The sequence below is a fragment of the Heterodontus francisci genome, chromosome 33, assembly GCF_036365525.1.
Source record: "Heterodontus francisci isolate sHetFra1 chromosome 33, sHetFra1.hap1, whole genome shotgun sequence".
In the NCBI taxonomy this organism is placed as follows: Eukaryota; Metazoa; Chordata; class Chondrichthyes; order Heterodontiformes; family Heterodontidae; genus Heterodontus; species Heterodontus francisci.
In genome coordinates, this window is record NC_090403.1 from 45,081,418 (window position 1) to 45,100,019 (window position 18,602).

An 18,602-nucleotide genomic window follows, 5' to 3' on the forward strand; every position below is an offset into this window, starting at 1 on the left:
TCCTTTATGGACTTCTTATGAATTCCTTTTTAATATCGAAACCAGAGAAAGCTCTTTTTCTAATAGGAATAAGTTCATAGGCTTTGGTCTTAATGCAGCCGTATCTGAATTTGGGCAAAATTCAAATTTTGATTAGTTCAGTACTGAACAAAATGGTCACTTTGCTCGTGCACAATGATGGTATTCAGTGGTCCACACCTATGCAGATTTGCTTCTGTGCATTCACAGTCAACATCTCATGAAAAGATTCCTTTATATACAGGATCTGGAGTTGGGGCTTGAAAGGTGGTTGTTTAAATTTGTATCAGTCATATTGTTTTTACTTTAGATATTTGATCCAATCCTAGTGGTTGTGCATCTTGGAGGTCTGGGTTGAAAGGATTGAATTGCTTCGGGTTATCTAGAGTTCTAGCTGCATATGCTTCAGAGATTTGGGGATCGTGAAGCATGTTCTTGCACACTCAAACTTCTAGCAGTAGATTAATGTTTCAGATGGGTAAATGCATCCAATTGTAATATTCTGAGTCACAAGATCAAAAGACAGATACAGATGAAAGTCATTTAGGTCATCTCATTCATTCAGGAAAAACCCAAAAAGCACTGTCACAGCGTTCAACTGCTATGAAATTATTCCAGGATTTTCACCCTGATCACTCTACCTGGAAGGCCATTCCGTGCACTGATCATTCGTTGCATAAAGAATTTCCTGCATTATCCATAATATTGTCTGTCTCCTCCCATGCTGCAATCATTGGATGCTGCAACCCTCATCCATGTTACCTCCAGACTCAACTATTCCAATGCTCTTTTGGCTGGTCTCCCATCTTCCACAAACTTAAAATTCTCACCCTCTTGTTCAAATCCCTTGATGGCCTTGGCCCGTCCTATTTCTGTAATCTCCTCCAGCCCTACAACTGAGATCTCTGCTCCTCTCCAATACTGGCCTCTTGCGCATCTCTGATTTACATCTCTCCACCATTGCTGGGCATGCCTTTTGGTGTCCAGGTCCTAACCTCTTGGAAGGTTGTGAGCTCAAGTCCCACTCCAGGACTTGAGTATAACAATCTAGGCTGATGTTCCAGTGCATTACTGAGGAAGCGCTGCACTGTCAAAGGTGTTGTCTTTCAGGTGAGACATTAAACCGAGGCCCTGTCTGCCTTCTCGGGTATACGTAAAAGATCCCATGGCACTATATCAAAGAAGAGCAGGGGAGATCTCCCCGGTGTTCTGGCCAATATTTATCCCTCAATCAACATCACAAAAACAGAGTATCTGGTCATTATCACATTGCTGTTTGTGGGAGCTTGCTGTATGCAATTGATGGTCGCATTTCATACATTACAACAGTGACTACACTTCAGAAGTACTTAATTGGCTGTAAAGTGCTTTGAGGCATCTGGTGGATGTGAAAGGCTCTATATAAATACAAGTTTTTCTTTCTTTCAGGAATTCCCTCCCTAAAACTCTCTGTCTCTCTCTCCTCCTTTAAGATGTTCCTTAAAACCTACCTCTTTGAACAAGCTTTTTGTCACCTGTCCCATCTCTTTCTGTGGCTTACTGTAAATTTTGTCTAATAATACTCCTGCGAAGCACCTTGTGACATTTTACTACATGAAAAGTGCTACAGAAATGCAAGTTGTGTTTCATTAGTCCTAAATTTCCCTTTATCAGTTCAAACATGTCTCATGGTTCAGTTTGAACACGTGTTTTGAGTTTATCTTTTTCATACCTTGTAGATCACTTAGATCACTTCTCAGTTGCCTTCTTTCAAGTCACATGGCTGTTTTCTGTACTGGTTCCAGAGCTGGAATGTCTCCCTTGGTGTTTCAGTCATCAGAAACTGACACAGTACTCAAAGTGAGGTCTGACCAGTACACTCTGCAGCCTCAGCAATGAATTCCAAATCCCAGACTCCAGGGCAGTTATTTGCTGATAGAGAAGAGACTTTCCTGTTTGCATTTATGTCAATTTAAATTTATGATTTAGAACTTAAAGGTACTAAATTTTGTGCACAGTACCTTGTGCGTATTTGGGCTTCAGATTGAGTCATCTCTACCCTTTGTTGTAATGACCTTTTTTGTATAATTCCCAAAGACAGCATTACGCAGCAATATTCTGCACACTGAGAGTTGTGTATTATAAAATTGACTATAACATTAAGGCCTAGAAGTTGGTTTTGGGAGTAGAATGGATGGTACTGGGATCCAGAAGCCGACAGGTTGAGGCTTAACCAAAATTGGGTCGCTGACCTCATCACTCATATGGTGAGAAGCAGAAGTCAATTAGGTAAATGATAGTAAATGGCAAAACTCTTAGGAGTATTGACAGGCAGAGAGATCTGGGCGTACAGGTCCACAGGTCACTGAAAGTGGCAACGCAGGTGGATAAGGTAGTCAAGAAGGCATACGGCATGTTTGCCTTCATCAGTCGGGGCATAGAGTATAAAAATTGGCAAGTCATGTTGCAGCTTTACAGAACTTTAGTTGGGCCACACTTAGAATATAGCGTGCAATTCTGGTCACCACACTACCAGAAGGACGTGGAGGCTTTGGAGAGGGTACAGAAGCGGTTTACCAGGATGTTGCCTGGTCTGGAGGGCATTAGCTATGAGGAGAGGTTGGATAAACTCGGATTGTTTTCACTGGAACGACGGAGGTGGAGGGGCGGCATGATAGAGGTTTACAAAGTTATGAGCAGCATGGACAGAGTGGTTATTCAGAAGCTTTTTCCCAGGGTGGAAGAATCAGTTACTAGGGGGCATAGGTTTAAGGTGTGAGGGGCAAAGTTTAGAGGGGATGTGAGAGGCAAGTTCTTTACACAGAGGGTGGTGAGTGCCTGGAACTTGCTGCCAGGGGAGGTGGTGGAAGCAGATACCATAGCGACGTTTAAGAGGCATCTTGACAAATACATGAATAGGATGGGAATAGAAGGATACGATTCCTGGAAATGCAGAAGGTTTTAGTTTCGGCAGGCATCAAGATCAGCGCAGGCTTGGAGGGCCGAATGGCCTGTTTCTGTGCTGTACTGTTTTTTGTTCTTCTTTGTTTGAAGTGTCCAGAGCAGCTTGTCAGCTTGAAGAGGCTGCGCCCCGAGCCAAGCTGTTCCAGTACAGCTACAACACTGGCATCTACCCAGCAATGTGGAAAAGTTGCCCAGATTTGTCCTGTCCACAAAACGCAGGACAAATCCAATCAGGCCAATTACCACCCAATCAGTCGACTCTCATCATCAGCAAAGTGATGGAAGGGGTCATTGACAGTGCTATCATGCAGCACTTTCTCAGCAATAACCTGCTCACTGATGCTCATTTTGGTTCCACAAGGGCTACTTGGCTCCTGACCTCATTACAGCCTTTGTCCAAAAATGGACAAAAGAGCTGAACACCAGAGGTGAGATGAGAGTGACTGTCCTTGACATCAAGGCAGCATTTGACCGCGTATGGCATCAAGGAGCCTTAGCAAACTGGAGTCAGTGGGAATCAGGGAAAACTTCCCGCTGGTTGGTGTCATACCTCGTGCAAAGGAAGATGGTTGTGGTTGTTGGAGCTCAATCATCTCAGTCCCAGGACATCACTGCAGGAGTTCCTCAGGGTAGTGTCCTAGGTCCAACCATCTTCAGCTGCTTCATCAATGACCTTCCCTCCATCATATGGTCAAAAGTGGGGATGTATGCTGATTGCACAATGTTCAGCACCGTTCATGAGTCAGATACTGAAGCAGTCTTTGTCCATATGCAGCAAGTTCTGGATAACATTCAGGCTTGTGTTAATAGTTAATAAATGACAAGTAACATTCATGCCACACAAATACCAGGCAATGATCATCTTAAACAAGAGAGAATCTAACTATCTCCCTTTGATGTTCAATGGTATTACCATCGCTGAATCCCCCACTATCAACATCCTGGGGATTACCATTGATCAGAAACTGAACTGGACCAGCCATATAAATGCTATGGCTACAAGAGCAGGTCAGAGGCTGGGAATTCTGCTGCAAGTTACTCACCTCTGGCTCCTCAAAGCCTATCCCCATTTACAAGGCACAAATCAGGAGTATGATGGATTACTCTCCACTTGCCTGGACGAGTGCCACTCCAATAACACTCAAGAAGCTTGACACCATCAAGAACGAAGCAACCCGCTTGTTTGGCACCCCATCCATCACCTTCAACATTCACTGCCTTCACCACTGGTGCACACTGGCAGCAGTGTGTACCATCTACAAGATGCACTGCAGCAACTCACCAAGACCCCTTTGACAGCACCTTCCAAACCAGTGACCTCTGCCACCTCGAAGGATAGGGGCAGCAGATGCATGGGAACACCACCACCTGCAAGTTCCCCTCCAAGCCACACACCATCCTGACTTGGAACTATATTACCATTCCTTCATTGTTGCTGGGTCAAAAGCCTGAAACTCCCTTCCGAACAGCACTGTGGGTGTACCTACATCCTATGGACTGCAGCAGTTCAAGAAGGCAGCTCACCACCACTTTCTCAAGGGTAATTCGGGGTGGGCAATAAATGCTGGCATAGCTGGTGACGCCTACTTCCCAAGAACGAATAAAAAAAAGGATTAATTTGGGCAGACCGCCTCTCCAGCAGCTGTCTTCCAGTAATTCCTGGGTCGGAGTCGAGGAAAGCAGGAGGGGAAGAGTAGTGCTTGGCACATGCACCACTCAGTCCCAATGAATTTCAAGGAGAAGCCTTGAAACAGGCATTAAGCCCCTCATTAATATCTGCAAGAGGTCGAGTGCCTGTTTTAGAGTGCCTGCTTATGGCCCAACCCAATAGAGCATTGGGTGTATTTCAGGCGTCCTCGAGACATGGGAAACAGCACAGGGAAATGGAGTTTTATGCCCCTGTTTTGTGCCTGAAAAATGAGTACAATTTGAGCAAATTTTACCCCTTAAATATTTATAATTAATTAATTCTTATTTTATGAGTGGTGGAGGAGAGAGAAGCTTCAATACTGGGTGGAGATGAATCTGAAAGAGGAATTTGTTGGGTCCAATGATTTCACATGTTATAATTGGAGATTCTGATGAAGGTTTCCATACATAAGTGATTAAAGAATGTGCTTGAAAAGTTGCCCAAATTCTTGCCTTGGCAATCGGAAATTTATTTTTTAGCTTGTGTAAATTATTCGGTTTTGGTAGATTCGTTGTGCCCTGTGTTCAGCTATCAGAGCCTTCTTTTATATGCTGTGAAGGAGTGGATTGTGCTCAATGCTGATGTTGGCTGTGACAGGGCTGGTCCGGGAACAGACGGTGTGGAGTCTGTGGTACAGCATGTATGTTGTTTTCAACCTGCTGGCCACTCCTAAGTACAGGAAGACTTTTGTGTACAGTTTGGAGTGATTATAGATGTGCTGGGTGCTGATAAAGGAGTCTCTGTCCTGCTGTTCACACTCCAGGTCTCAGTTTACAACAGCTGCTTTGATCCTTGCAAAATGACGAGTTGCCTCCCAAAGCAAACAGTAACACCTTTGCACTGACACATTAAACTTTTCAAGTCATGGCTACTTCCCATGATTTGCAGAGTAAAGGTCTCGTCGCTCAGCTAACAACCACTTTGTTTGCTGCAACTATTAATTGATCTTCAAAACAGTTCATTCAAAACCTGGCCCATACAGACTACGAAGTGCTTCTAGTCATTTTATCTTGCGTATGACAAATATTGCATTAGATATTTCAGTTAGCTTACATACGTTTATTTAATCAAAATTTAAGGGTGAGAAATGAGTCGAGTCCATTCTCTTCACTACTTCTCAATCTCTGCCTCAACATTGCATAGTGGAGCAGGAAACAACTGCATATAATGGGCGGCTAATCCAATATCATCCGTTTTGCCACCACTGCCTGAGACGAAGTTCTACCCCTTTAAGTTGCCACTGCCTGATTAAAGTAGAATAATTAACAATGCTGCATGTACCAAGTCAATTTTAGACTGCTGCTATAAAAGCAAAATACTGCGGATGCTGCAAATCTGAAACAAAAACAAGAAATGCTGGAATCACTCAGCAGGTCTGGCAGCATCTGTGGAAAGAGAAGCAGAGTTAACGTTTCGGGTTCCGAAGAAGGGTCACTGACCCGAAACGTTAACTCTGCTTCTCTTTCCACAGATGCTGCCAGACCTGCTGAGTGATTCCAGCATTTCTTGTTTTTGTTTTAGACTGCTGCTGTTTGGTACTGAAAACCTTTCAAGTAACTTTAATCTGGATAAATTGATCAGTCCTGCAATTCCAAACTCTGAACTCAACCAAAAGAGGTGGGAATTTAAAAAGAAACAATATCTTCTATCACTGATCTGTGCTTCAAAACTGTTAAAAAAAAAATAAATAAAGCTGAACAGTAATCTTGTTCGTATGATTTAATTCAGATCTGGTGCAAATGAAACCAGAGTTCTCAACTATGTGCTTGACTTAAAAGATGGAGCGTATTTCATTGGTAATGCTTTACATTCTATAAGTAACTAGATAGATTAATATAGTATTTTATACTTCTTCTTTGGCCTCCTTATCTCGAGAGACAATGGGTAAGCGTCTGGAGGTGGTCAGTGGTGTGTGGAGCAGTACCTGGAGTGGCTATAAAGGCCAATTCTAGAGTGACAGGCTCTTCCACAGGTGCTGCAGAAAAATTTGTTTGTCGGGGCTGTTACACAATTGGCTCTCTCCTTGTGCTTCGTCTTTTTTTCTGCCAACTGCTAAGTCTCTTCGACTCGCCACACTTTAGCCCCGCCTTTATGGCTGTCCGCCAGCTCTGGCGAACGCTGGCAACTGACTCCCACGACTTGTGATCAATGTCACAGGACTTCATGTTGCGTTTGCAGACGTCTTTAAAGCGTAGACATGGACGGCCGGTGGGTCTGATACCAGTGGCGAGCTCGCTGTACAATGTGTCTTTGGGGATCCTGCCAACTTCCATGTGGCTCACATGGCCAAACCATCTCAAGCGCCGCTGACTCAGTAGTGTGTATAAGCTGGGGATGTTGGCTGCCTCGAGGACTTCTGTGTTGGAGATACGGTCCTGCTACCTGATGCCAAGTATTCTCTGGAGGCAGCGAAGATGGAATGAATTGAGACGTCGCACTTGGCTGACATACGTTGTCCAGGCCTCGCTGCCATAGAACAAGGTACTGAGGACACAGGCTTGATACACTCAGACTTTTGTGTTCCGTGTCAGTGTGCCATTTTCCCACACTCTCTTGGCCAGTCTGGACATAGCAGTGGAAGCCTTTCCCGTGCGCTTGTTGATTTCTGCATCTAGAGACAGGTTACTGGTGATAGTTGAGCCTAGGTAGGTGAACTCTTGAACCACTTCCAGAGCGTGGTCGCCAATATTGATGGATGGAGCATTTCTGACGTCCTGCCCCATGATGTTTGTTTTCTTGAGGCTGATGGTTAGGCCAAATTCATTGCAGGCCGCCGCAAACCTGTTGATGAGACTCTGCAGGCACTCTTCAGTGTGAGAGGATAAAGCAGCATCGTCAGCAAAGAGGAGTTCCCTGATGAGGACTATCCGTACTTTGGACTTCGCTCTTAGATGGGCAAGGTTGAACAACCTGCCCTCTGATCTTGTGTGGAGGAAAATTCCTTCTTCAGAAGACTTGAACGCATGTGAGAGCAGCAGGGAGAAGAAAATCCCAAAAAGTGTGGGTGTGAGAACACAGCCCTGTTTCACTCCGCTCAGGATAGGAAAGGGGTCTGATGAGGTGCCGCCATGTTGAATTGTGCCCTTCATATTGTCATGGAATGAGGTGATGATACTTAGTCGCTTTGGTGGACATCCAATCTTTTCTAGTAGTCTGTAGGGACCACGTCTGCTGACGAGGTCAAAGGCTGTGGTGAGATCAATGAAAGCAATGTAGAGGGGCATCTGTTATTCGCGGCATTTCTCCTGTATCTGACGAAGGGAGAACAGCATGTCAACGGTTGATCTCTCTGCACGAAAGCCACACTGTGCCTCAGTTATAGCTCCCTGTGAAAGAATATATAGCAATTATTTTATTGATTCAGATATAAAGAACGGTGGCAACATGATATACCCAGTAAAAAAAGATTGCTTCAATCTTTTACTGGAAGCAGTCACTATTGGCCTAATATCACATTTTGTTCAGCCACTTTTCCTGTCACGTGATGCAATCGCACATGACAAAACTTGGCATCCTTACTTGCGTATCATACTGAAAAGAATTGGATCTAGTCTCAGTTCAGAAAGAGATCATGAACATGAAAAAAAGTCAAGAACTGCATATAGTTATCAAATGAAACAATGGCTGTTGGTGGCTTCAGGAGAGCTTTATAGTTTAGGACATCACATCAGCCCGTTTCTAAAACCATGGCAAATGGTCAGCTTTAAATGCACAATTTCATGCTACAGCTATGGGGGATAGTAGTACAATTTCTCATTATTTATAAACAAAATAACTTGGGGTTGCTCTAGTCATTATTCTTTAGTAATACATATTTTAAGAAAATAATTTAAGCATTTGGAACTTAATGTAATATCAACCCATGCCTAATGTTCTGGTTTACATTTGTCTGTCATAGATACTTTCTTAACTAATACTTTTATAAAACAGCTTGCATCAATTCCCTTTTTATGACGGTGTTGGCTTAAAATTTAGAACAAGTTTTGATGTTGATCTATATATTTTTTATTGATTAATACCTTGGACATTGTCCTTCATCTAAAATACTTGGCATAAGCAAGTAAATATATCTTTCAATTGATCTAATTGAAAATATTTCCTCAAAACAAAATACAACTATAGCTGGAGGTGCTGCTGATCCTCTTAACTTTCAAAATCCTTATTAAAGTTTGTCATAAGGAGAAATTAAAATTAGTAGTCATAATTGGAAAAGCAGTGACTGTATAATCTAGAGCATCCCTTTTGTCAGTAGCACTTAAATTTAAAGCGTCTTTAATGGGAATCAGATCTCATTAATGGTTGCATTTGTTGGTTCCCTCTGAGACTACAGTATCAAAGCATTTAATGCAGCAAATATAACATGAAACCAAATGAGCATTAGCATGTAATAAAATAATTCCCCTCTAATTTCCATTGAGGCACATTAGAACTGAGGTGCTGGCTGGAATTTTATCCGGGCGAGGGGGTTCTTGACATCCAGCAAAAGCGATGCTGAGAGCCGCGTGTCGCCTCTTCTGTCAGAGGTCCATGAAATCTTACAAGTAAGGCAGATGAATTGAGGTCTCACAGAGACATGGGTGAAGGAAGGGCAGGACTGGCAGCTTAATATTCCAGGGTATAGAACCATCAGGCATGACGGGGTTGGGGGGGGGTGTCATGAAAGAGGAGGTGGCATTGCACTATTGATCAAGGAGTCAATTACTGCAGTAAGGAGGGATGATCTCTCAGAAGGTTCCTCAATTGAGGCCGTATGGTAGAACATAAAAACAAAAAGGGGGCAATCACTTTGCTGGGAGTGTATTACAGGCTTCCAAACAGTCAGGGAGAGTTAGAGGAGCAGATATGTAGGCAAATCTCAGAGAGGTGTAAAAATAATAGGATAGTAGGGGATTTCAACTTCCCCAATATCAACTGGGATAGTTTTAGTGCAAAAGGCTTAAAGGGAGCGGAATGCTTAAAATGCATCCAGGAGAGCTTTCTGAGCCATCACATAGAAAGTCCGACAAGAGAAGGGGTGGTTAATCTTAGAGAATGAAGCTGGACAAGTGGTAGAAGTGTCAGTGGGGGAGCATTTCTGGGGTAGTGACCATAACTTTCTAAGATTTAAGGTAGTTATGGAAAAGGATAAAGACGGGCCTGAAATAAAGGTACTGAATTGGGGGAAGGCCGATTTCAATATTATAAAACAGGATCTGGCCAAAGTGGACTGGGAGCAGCTACTTGTAGGAAAGGCGAGATCAGACAAGTGGGAGTCATTCAAAAAAGAAATAGTGAGAGTTTAGGACCAACATGTTCCTGTAAAGGTGAAAGGTAGGACCAAAAGGTCCAGGGAATCCTGGATGTCGAGGGATATTGAGGATTGGATAAGGGAAAAAAAGGAGGTATATGGCAGGTTCAGAGTGCTGAAAACAGCAGAGGCCCTAGAGGAGTGTAGAAAGTGTAGGGGGGGGGGGTTACTTAGAAAAAAGTAATTAGGAGAGCGAAGAGGGGGCATGAAAAAACACTGTCAGGCAAGATAAAGAAAATCCCAAGGCATTTTATAAACATATTAAGGGCAAGAGGATAACCAGGGAAAGAGTAGGGCCCATTAAGGATCAAAATGGCAATCTGTGTGTGGAGACTGAGGATGTAGGTGAGGTTTTAAATGATTACTTTTCATCTGTGTTCATTATGGAGAAGGACGATGTAGGTGTCGAGATCAGGGAGGGGGATTGTGATATACGTGAACAAATTAGCACTGAAAGGAAGGAGGTATTAGTGGTTTTAGTGGGCTTCAAAGTGGATAAATCCCCAGGCCCAGATGAGATGTATCCCAGGCTGCTATGTGAGGCAAGTGAGGAGATTGCAGGGCCTCTGACACAAATTTTCAAATCCTTTCTGGCCACAGAAGTGCCAGAAGACTGGAGGACAGTGAATGTGGTACCATTATTCAAGAAGGGTAGTAGGGATAAATCAGGTAATTACAGGCCGGTGAGTCTAACATCAGTAGTAGGGAAACTATTGGAACAAGTCTCCACTTGGAGAGACAGGGATTAATCGGGGATAGTCAGCATGGCTTTGTCAGGGGGATATCATGTCTAACAAACATGATTGAATTTTTCGAGGAGGTGATTAGGAGTGTAGATGAGGGTAAAGCAGTTTATGTAGTCTACATGGACGTCAGTAAGGCTTTTGATAAGGTCCCGCATGGGAGATTGGTTAAGAAGGTAAGAGCCCATGGATCCAGGGCAATTTGCAACATTGGATCCAAAATTGGCTTAGTGGCAGGAGGCAGAGGGTGATGGTCAAGTGTTTTTGCGATTGGAAGCCTGTGTACCGCAGGGATTGTTAAGTTCGCAGATGACATGAAAATTGGTGATGTTGTAAATAGTGAGGAGGAAAGCCTTAGATTACAGGATGATATAGATGCGCTGGTAAGATGGGCAGAGCAGTGGCAAATGGAATTTAATCCTGAGAAGTGAGGTGATGCATTTTGGGAGGAATAACAAGGCAAGGGAATATACAATGGATGGCAGGACCCTAGGAGGTACAGAGCATCAGAGGGACCTTGGTGTACTTATCCATAGATCACTGAAGACAGCAGTTCAGGTAGATAAGGTGGTTAGGAAGACATATGGGATACTTGCCTTTATTAGTCGAGGCATAGAATGTAAGAGCAGGGAGGTTATGATGGAGCTGTATAAAATGCTAGTTAGGCCACAGCTGGAGTACTGTGTACAGTTCTGGTCGCCACACTGTAGGAAGGATGTGATTGCACTGGAGAGGGTGCAGAGGAGATTCCCCAGGATGTTGCCTGGGCTGGAGCATTTCAGCTATGAAGAGAGACTGGATAGGCTAGGGTTGTTTTCCTTAGAGCAGAGAAGGCTGAGGAGGGACCTGATTGAGGTATACAAAATTATGAGGAGCATAGATAGGGTAGATAGGAAGAAACTTTTTCCCTTAGCAGAGGTATCAATAAACAGGGGCATAGATTTAAGGTAAGGGGCAGGAGGTTTTGAGGGGATTTGAGGAAATTTCTTCTCACCCAGAGGGTGTTTGGAATCTGGAACACACTACGTGAAGGGGTGGTCGAGGCAGGAAGCCTCACAACATTTAAGAAGTATTTAGATGAGCACTTGAAACGCCATAGCATACAAGGCTACAGGCCAAGTTCTGGAAAATGGGATTGGAATAGATAGGCTTGATGGCTGGCATGGACACGGTGGGCCGAAGGGCCTGTTTCTGTGTTGTATAACCCTATGACTCTATGTGCCAACTAAGCACTTAACTAGACAGCAGTGGGCCTTCCACAGGATCAAAGACCCTCTCAACGGAAGTCCCACCCTCTTGAGATCTGCCAGCCAATTAGAGGCCGGTAACGTTAACTGAGCAGCACCACCGCGGAGGTGGTGGCTACTGTCAGTGGAGCACCCACCTGAGGCCTAGGAGCAGTGCTGGACCCAGGCCACAGGTAGGTCAGGGTGGAAGGAGTCTCGTGGGAGAGGAGAGTGTGGGGGGTTGGCAGCAAGGGCAGGGGCTGGCTCTCAGCAGGCTCCCCCTTCCTGATGTCGGGAACCTCGTTCAAACACTATGCCTTTTACCGAGGACCCCCACCATCACCCCGAGAGCCAGGAATCAGCCTGCACGGTTTATCCAGCTGTGCTTCCAGTGTGCCGACAGGGCCGCCTGCCGCTCGGCTAATTGCGGCAGTGGGATGAGGCCCTTAATTGGGCACTAATTGTCCAGTTAAGGGTCTCAATTGGCAGCGGGGATTCCCACCCTGGACTAAATTTTGGCGGAGGCGGGAAGGTGGCGGGGTCCCCCCTCTTTCTCCCCCACCTCCCCCCCCCCCCTCCCCATCCCACCTGGTTTTATGGTGACAGTCACAAAGTTAAAGGTAGATTCAGCAAAAACGTGGGCAGTGGGTGATACTCCCTGGGCCAGATTTTCAGCCCCCACCGGGGCTGGGATCGGAGATGGGCAGGAGCTAAAAATAGCCCCACCAGCCCGTGTGCCGGTTCTCAGCTCCATCACCGCTGGGCCATTTTTGCGGAGGTGGGATCAGATTTCCAGGTTCCCGCAGGTGGAAAGGACCAGTTTAGGTGCTTGGAGGTGGCCTCCTGGTGGCTGGCCATGGGGGGAGCTGGCAATGCTCCAGCCAGGCCTGGAGTTCAGCAGCAGCCACAGGCCGCCTTGTGGAGCAGCACCCCCGCCACAGTGGTGGCCTGGCTGCAAAAGCCTTTTTTTAATTTAAATTTTGAAAAGTTGGAGAGAAGGCGTCGCCATCTTAAAGCGCCGTCTCCCTTACTTACCTTTGATTGCAGGCTACTGCTCCTTTCAAGCTGAAAGGCCTCTGATTGGCTCTTCAGCTCCAAGAGCCCGCCAACCATTCTGAATTGGATGGAGAGCCTGTCTTCAACCCAATTCAGGGGGCGTCCGCGTGAACGTCATATTGAGTGACTGTATCCCCCCGTGAGTGGGTCCGGCACATGGAAAGAGTCCTGACCCCTCTTTCCCACCCATGGATGGAAAACTCTGCCCCTCCCCCTGTGTCAGATGCAAACATGCTTCTTATGGTGTGATAATTTTGCAGTTCATGCCACAAAATTCGGTTCTGTAGCGTCCGTATCTTCGGCGCCACAGATGCCATTTTAGGTGTAAAATGGCGTCCCATCATGCGCACGCACTTTTGGCGCAGCCCGTGCCTGACACCATTTTGGTGAGGGCGTTAGCAGTGACATTAGGACCATGCATCAGAAGTAAGCAGGGTGCGCAGACTATGACATCAGTCAGTGTGGCCGTACAGACATTGCAGTCAGGAAGGAGGAGTGTGAAATTTTAGATGAAATTAACATGGTGAAAGAGGAAGTATTTGTATTCATGTGGCTGGGGGAGCAGTTATAGTTCGATGTCAAGGTGAACACTCCAATCAACGGCTGGTGCAGTGTGCATTGTTGTGATGCCCCCAGGAATGGATCTCTCAGGGCACGAGTTCAATATGTGGGCGATGGTGTGACCTGTACAGCCACAGCCACAATTTGAGCTGGTTCTCATGTTTCACTTGTGAAGCAAAGTGGCCACATCTTCCCTGACCCATCCTCAGGCGGTTAAGGGCTGTCCAGATTTTCCTTGGGAGGTTGAAACCTGGGATTTCACCACCCGGGTCAGTTATCAGGTTGCGGTTGGTGATGTTAGCAGTCAACTAGGAGGTGCGCCACCGAGCGCTGGGGCTGTCGTCGGTCTGTAGGGTGTGGAGTGTGTTCCAGTCAGGGCTATGAGATTTCAGGTGGGTGCATGGGGTTTTTTGAGGTCCTGTGTCAATGGGAATGCTTCGTTAACTGTCAGCCGGTGGTGTTCTTTCAGGGGAATGTTTTCCCTGTGGACATCAGGAGGTTCAATGTCATAGAGTGATACAGCAATGAAACAGGCCCTTCGGCCCACCGAGTCTGTGCTGACCATCGACCACCCTTTCATACTAATCCTACATTAATCCCATATTCCCTACGACATGCCCACCGTCCCTCAATTCTCATACCACCTACCTACATTAGGGGCAATTTACAATGGACAATTCACCTATCAACCTGCAAGTCTTTGGCTGTGGGAGGAAACCTGAGCACCCGGCGGAAACCCACGTGGTCACAAAGAGAACTTGCAAACTCCGCACAGGCAGTACCCAGAACCGAACCCGGGTCGCTGGAGCTGTGAGGCTGCGGTGTTAGCCACTGTGCCACCCCGAGCTATGTGTGCTAGCACAGGAAACCTCTCGAACTGTGTTGGTTTCAAAGTTCCAGAAATAATCCTCATGATTTCCTGGAGGTGGATATCTGCCACATTTGTGAACCAGGTTGAGCAGCAGTACTTGGCTGTTGGATAGCCCAGGGTGAGTGAAGCAGTGCATAGTGTACTGCTCTGCTGCCCCAGGTGGTAACCACCAGTTTCCTTATGAGATTCACTCTCGTCTTGACCTTGGCTCCGGTGTTCTGGAGGTGTTGCTGATAGGTCAACATACTTGGTCACGTGGTCAGGGACCCCTGCTTGTGCACAGCCTGTTAGTCCCCTGTGTGACACATTCCCAGTTGCGGCACAGCCAAGCATCCATACAGCTTAGAGGGAACATTGTGGGATGAGGGGAAGTGGGATGCAAGAAAGAATTGGTTGGAACTTACCATCATCTTCAATAATTTCAAACCTGCTGCTGGCCTCAGTCATAGCCACTTGAATGATGGCAAACACCGTCTCCTCCATCAGGATGAGGACAAGTGCCAATGCTTCACTGGTTATGTGCTGCCTGCGATTATGCGCCACCTTGTTCTGCATGAGAGGGAGGTGTGACAGTGAGGTATGTGGTGCAATGTGCTTGGTTGATATGCCTGTCATAGTTGAATGGCAGGCAGTTTGTGCAAGATGTGGGTGTGAGGCTTGTAGCAGTGCTAAGTGTGTAAGGGTGAGGTGAAGCTGTGAATGTGAAGTGAGAGTCGCGGTGGAAAGAAATTGGTGATAGGCAAGTGTGTTGAATTGAGGGGTAGCTGAGGCCACTAATAAACTCCTGTAAGGTCATTGAATGTCTTGTGGCACTGTATCCCGGTCCTCGGGGCTATAATGCTGGCATTCACTGCGGCAGCTATCTGCTTCCTCTGTCTGAATGACCACCTGGTCTCCTGTGGATAGTGGACCCCTCTCCTGACAACTTCCTGGGGCAAGGCCTCCAGTGCTGTGTGAGAGGACATTGGAGCATGTCCTCTGCCCCGTTGTGCCATTGGTCAGTGTTCTTCCTACTCAGTGTGTCTTTCCCAGCTACTTCCCGCCAGAATGCACCTCCTCTTTAAGAGGTGCAGGCTGGCTTTAAGTGTTGTATGAACTTGGCTCCCATACTGAGGGTTTCAGCCACTCATTTGCTGCTGGTCTGCACACATCAGAAGGAACAGGCCAGGGCTAATCGCTCATTGAGATCCCCGCACTCGCTGTCCGACTTTATCCAGTTTTTCCCTCTGGATCCTTTCCATTGTAATGGTTGTGTTACAGAGTTTGTGAAGGATTGGTGCACATGATGAAGTTGTTCAAAAGAGCAATGTTTTAAAAAAAAAGTTAAACTACAAATGCTAAAAACCTAAAAAAAGAAATCTTGGAAATGAAAGAAAAGGTTCATGAGTTGGGCGAAGGGTCACACCCGACACACTAACCTGCCCGAGTTCCGAAGAAGGGTCACTGACCCGAAACGTTAACTCTGCTTCTCTTTTACAGATGCTGCCAGACCTGCTGAGTGGTTCCAGCATTTCTTGCTTTTATTGCCTTTTTCTTTCCATTTGCTGACTGACCTAGTTTTTATTCAAAGGCGCGCACACACACCTACCTGGATTGGGGCTGCTTTAAAAATTATGTCATCTTGTTGCCTAGAGTTCTCTGTACTGAATAGGCTGGAAAAACAAGCAACAGTGAGCATTTTTAACTACCTGTGAAATAGCTGTCGCTGACTCGCTGGAGAAACACAATAGCCTTCTATCTCTCTACCTCCATTGAAAGTAATGGGTACAGCAGTTCAAGTGTGCTTAAAACTAATTTTAAAAATTGTTTTCAATGGAGTATTTTTACAGATAGTTTGCTTCAGGTGGAAGGACATCATTCGTGATGCTGCTACCACCAATGGCACTTAAGGCACGTTACTGCTTTAACAGGATTTTATTGCTCCCCTGATGGCTCAGTTGCTAAATAAATACCTGAATATAGCCAGCACAGTCCCAGCATGGCTTCACTTCCCTTTTACTTACCAATCTTTCTTCATATCCTCCCTTAGTCCCTGTAAACTTTATTGTTTTCCCTGTGTGCTTTAGATTTTCATCTTGATTTTCTTTGGTATTAGCTCTAGACATGTCATACACCTTTTTTTAAAGTCTCATTTTAGTTTTTTTTCTACTGTCCAAGGAATTCTAGCTTTTGCTTTGCCTCTTTTACTGTTTGTGGTAATATGCCTGTGCAGATGCTATTAGAGGAAGAAAAAAGGAGAGATAATTGCCTTGAAAATTCCAAAGGTTATGATCCCAAGTAGTTACTCTACTTGCCATCAGCCTGGGTACATTGGATCACCTGGATGCAACAACAGAGCAAATCACACCAAAGCTTGGAATCTGAACTAATCTTAAAACTCTGATCAGATTTAAATTTATTTTTGGGCCATCTGCATTGTACTTGAGCTGTACTGCGTGGATGCTCTGTTTACTGAGTTGTCACAAATCAATTAATAGCCAACCAATAGTTGCAAAAGGGATAATACCAGAACAGAGCGATTATAACTATTGGGGCACTGAATGGCTGGGGCTCTTTTCTCTGGAAAAGACAAGGCTGAGGGATGGGCGACCTATGGAGTTCTTTGGGAGTATGAAGGGGTTTGGTGGGGTGGATTAAGAGAAAATGTTTCCATTTGCGGAGGAGTCCAAAACTGGGGGACGTGAATGTAAAGTGTTCACTAATTAATCCAGTAGGGAATTCAGGAGAAACTTCTTTGCCCAGAGTGTGGTTAGAATGTGGAACTTGTTGAGGCAAATAGCAGAGATAAATATTCGGGAAGTTTGATAAGTGCATGAGGGAGAAGTGAATAGATGGCTATGCTGATGTGGTTGGACGAAGTGAACTGGGAGGAGATGCATGTGGCATATAAATAAGGGTACAGACCAGTTGGGTCAAATGGCTTGTTTCTGTGCTGTATATACTGTGTAACCAGTAAATGGTAAAACATTTAGCTCAGTGTGTGATTCGTGAGTGATAAGGCAACTTTTTATGGTTGTCACTCTTGAATATGAAATAAGTGGTTCATTAGCTTTCTTATACAAAGAGCAATGAGAAATATAATTAGGCAGGATTCAGAAATAACATTTGGGTGATTAGAATTCCCTTTAGGTTCAAAACACCATTTTCACATTTAAGTTTAAATACAAGCACCACGCAAAGCAGATTTTATTAAAAACTTTGGCCTTGAAATTGTACTGGAGGGTAATTGCATCTGAACGCATTCATCTGATATTCGTCTGTCATCTCTTTTAATAGAGGCATTTAAAATAAATAGCAGAGAGAGAAATTTTAGTCAAACACATTAAGTGTCCATAATTATCCCACAATTTCATTTCATGGGTTTCTTTTATTTAATCTTATTTTTACTATTTCAATTATCGTTACTTAAGGGACAATTAAGCCATTCCAGGTAACATGCCACTGGGGCTGCTACACAAAGTCCAAACCAATCCTGGCAGACCAATGAGCAGAGCTCACCAGATGCTGTGACAGCAGCTCATGAATCTCAATTGAACATGCACCCTTGTGCAGCTTGAGACATGCTCCGGGGACATGGTGAAGGGCACAACACAGAATAATGGGAGAAGGCAATACTTAAAAATTGGCTGTTCCAAGTGAAAGAGCTAAAAATGATCAAGCCCAAAATCCTGTTCAAGACTCTTTTAAGGTTATAAAACATTAGCCTTTGCAGAGGCTGGAAGGGAGATAAGAAATTATGAACCAAACTGAAAGGTCGTAATCCATGAAGTGGACTCTAGTCAAATGACAAAGTGGCATTGTCTCCCTCTCCCTGTTTGATGGCTGTCGAATGGATATTCTGCTGCATAAGCTGAATGTTTGGAGGGTTGTCCCACTTGGCAATTCAGGGCACTATATATAGAGGTGACAGCTAGGCTGAGTGATGTATGCAGTGCTTACGGATCATGGGAAGAGATGTGGGAAAAGATGGCACACTTTAAGGAATCTGTCAAAGTAAGATTAACCAACAGTCCCATATACCAGATAAATGACACGATTCCATATCACAAAAGTATTGCCTGTCAGCCTGTCCCAGGTTTACTACATATTCATGCCACACAATTTGTCAGTTCTTGGATTGCACCTCTTGCATATATATACCTCAGCAGGACACATAGTTAAAATAAATCTAAGTTAAAAGCCGGCTGCACTCATACCTTCCAAGTGC

The 18,602-nt window shown here is 45.0% G+C and overlaps 1 pseudogene; it reads right to left on the reverse strand.

Annotated features, from left to right (window-relative positions):
* LOC137347996 (histone H2B 1/2-like) overlaps positions 1–16,500 on the reverse strand; it is a 46,221-nt pseudogene extending 29,721 nt beyond the window's left edge.
* Between the last annotated feature and the right edge of the window lie 2,102 nt (positions 16,501–18,602).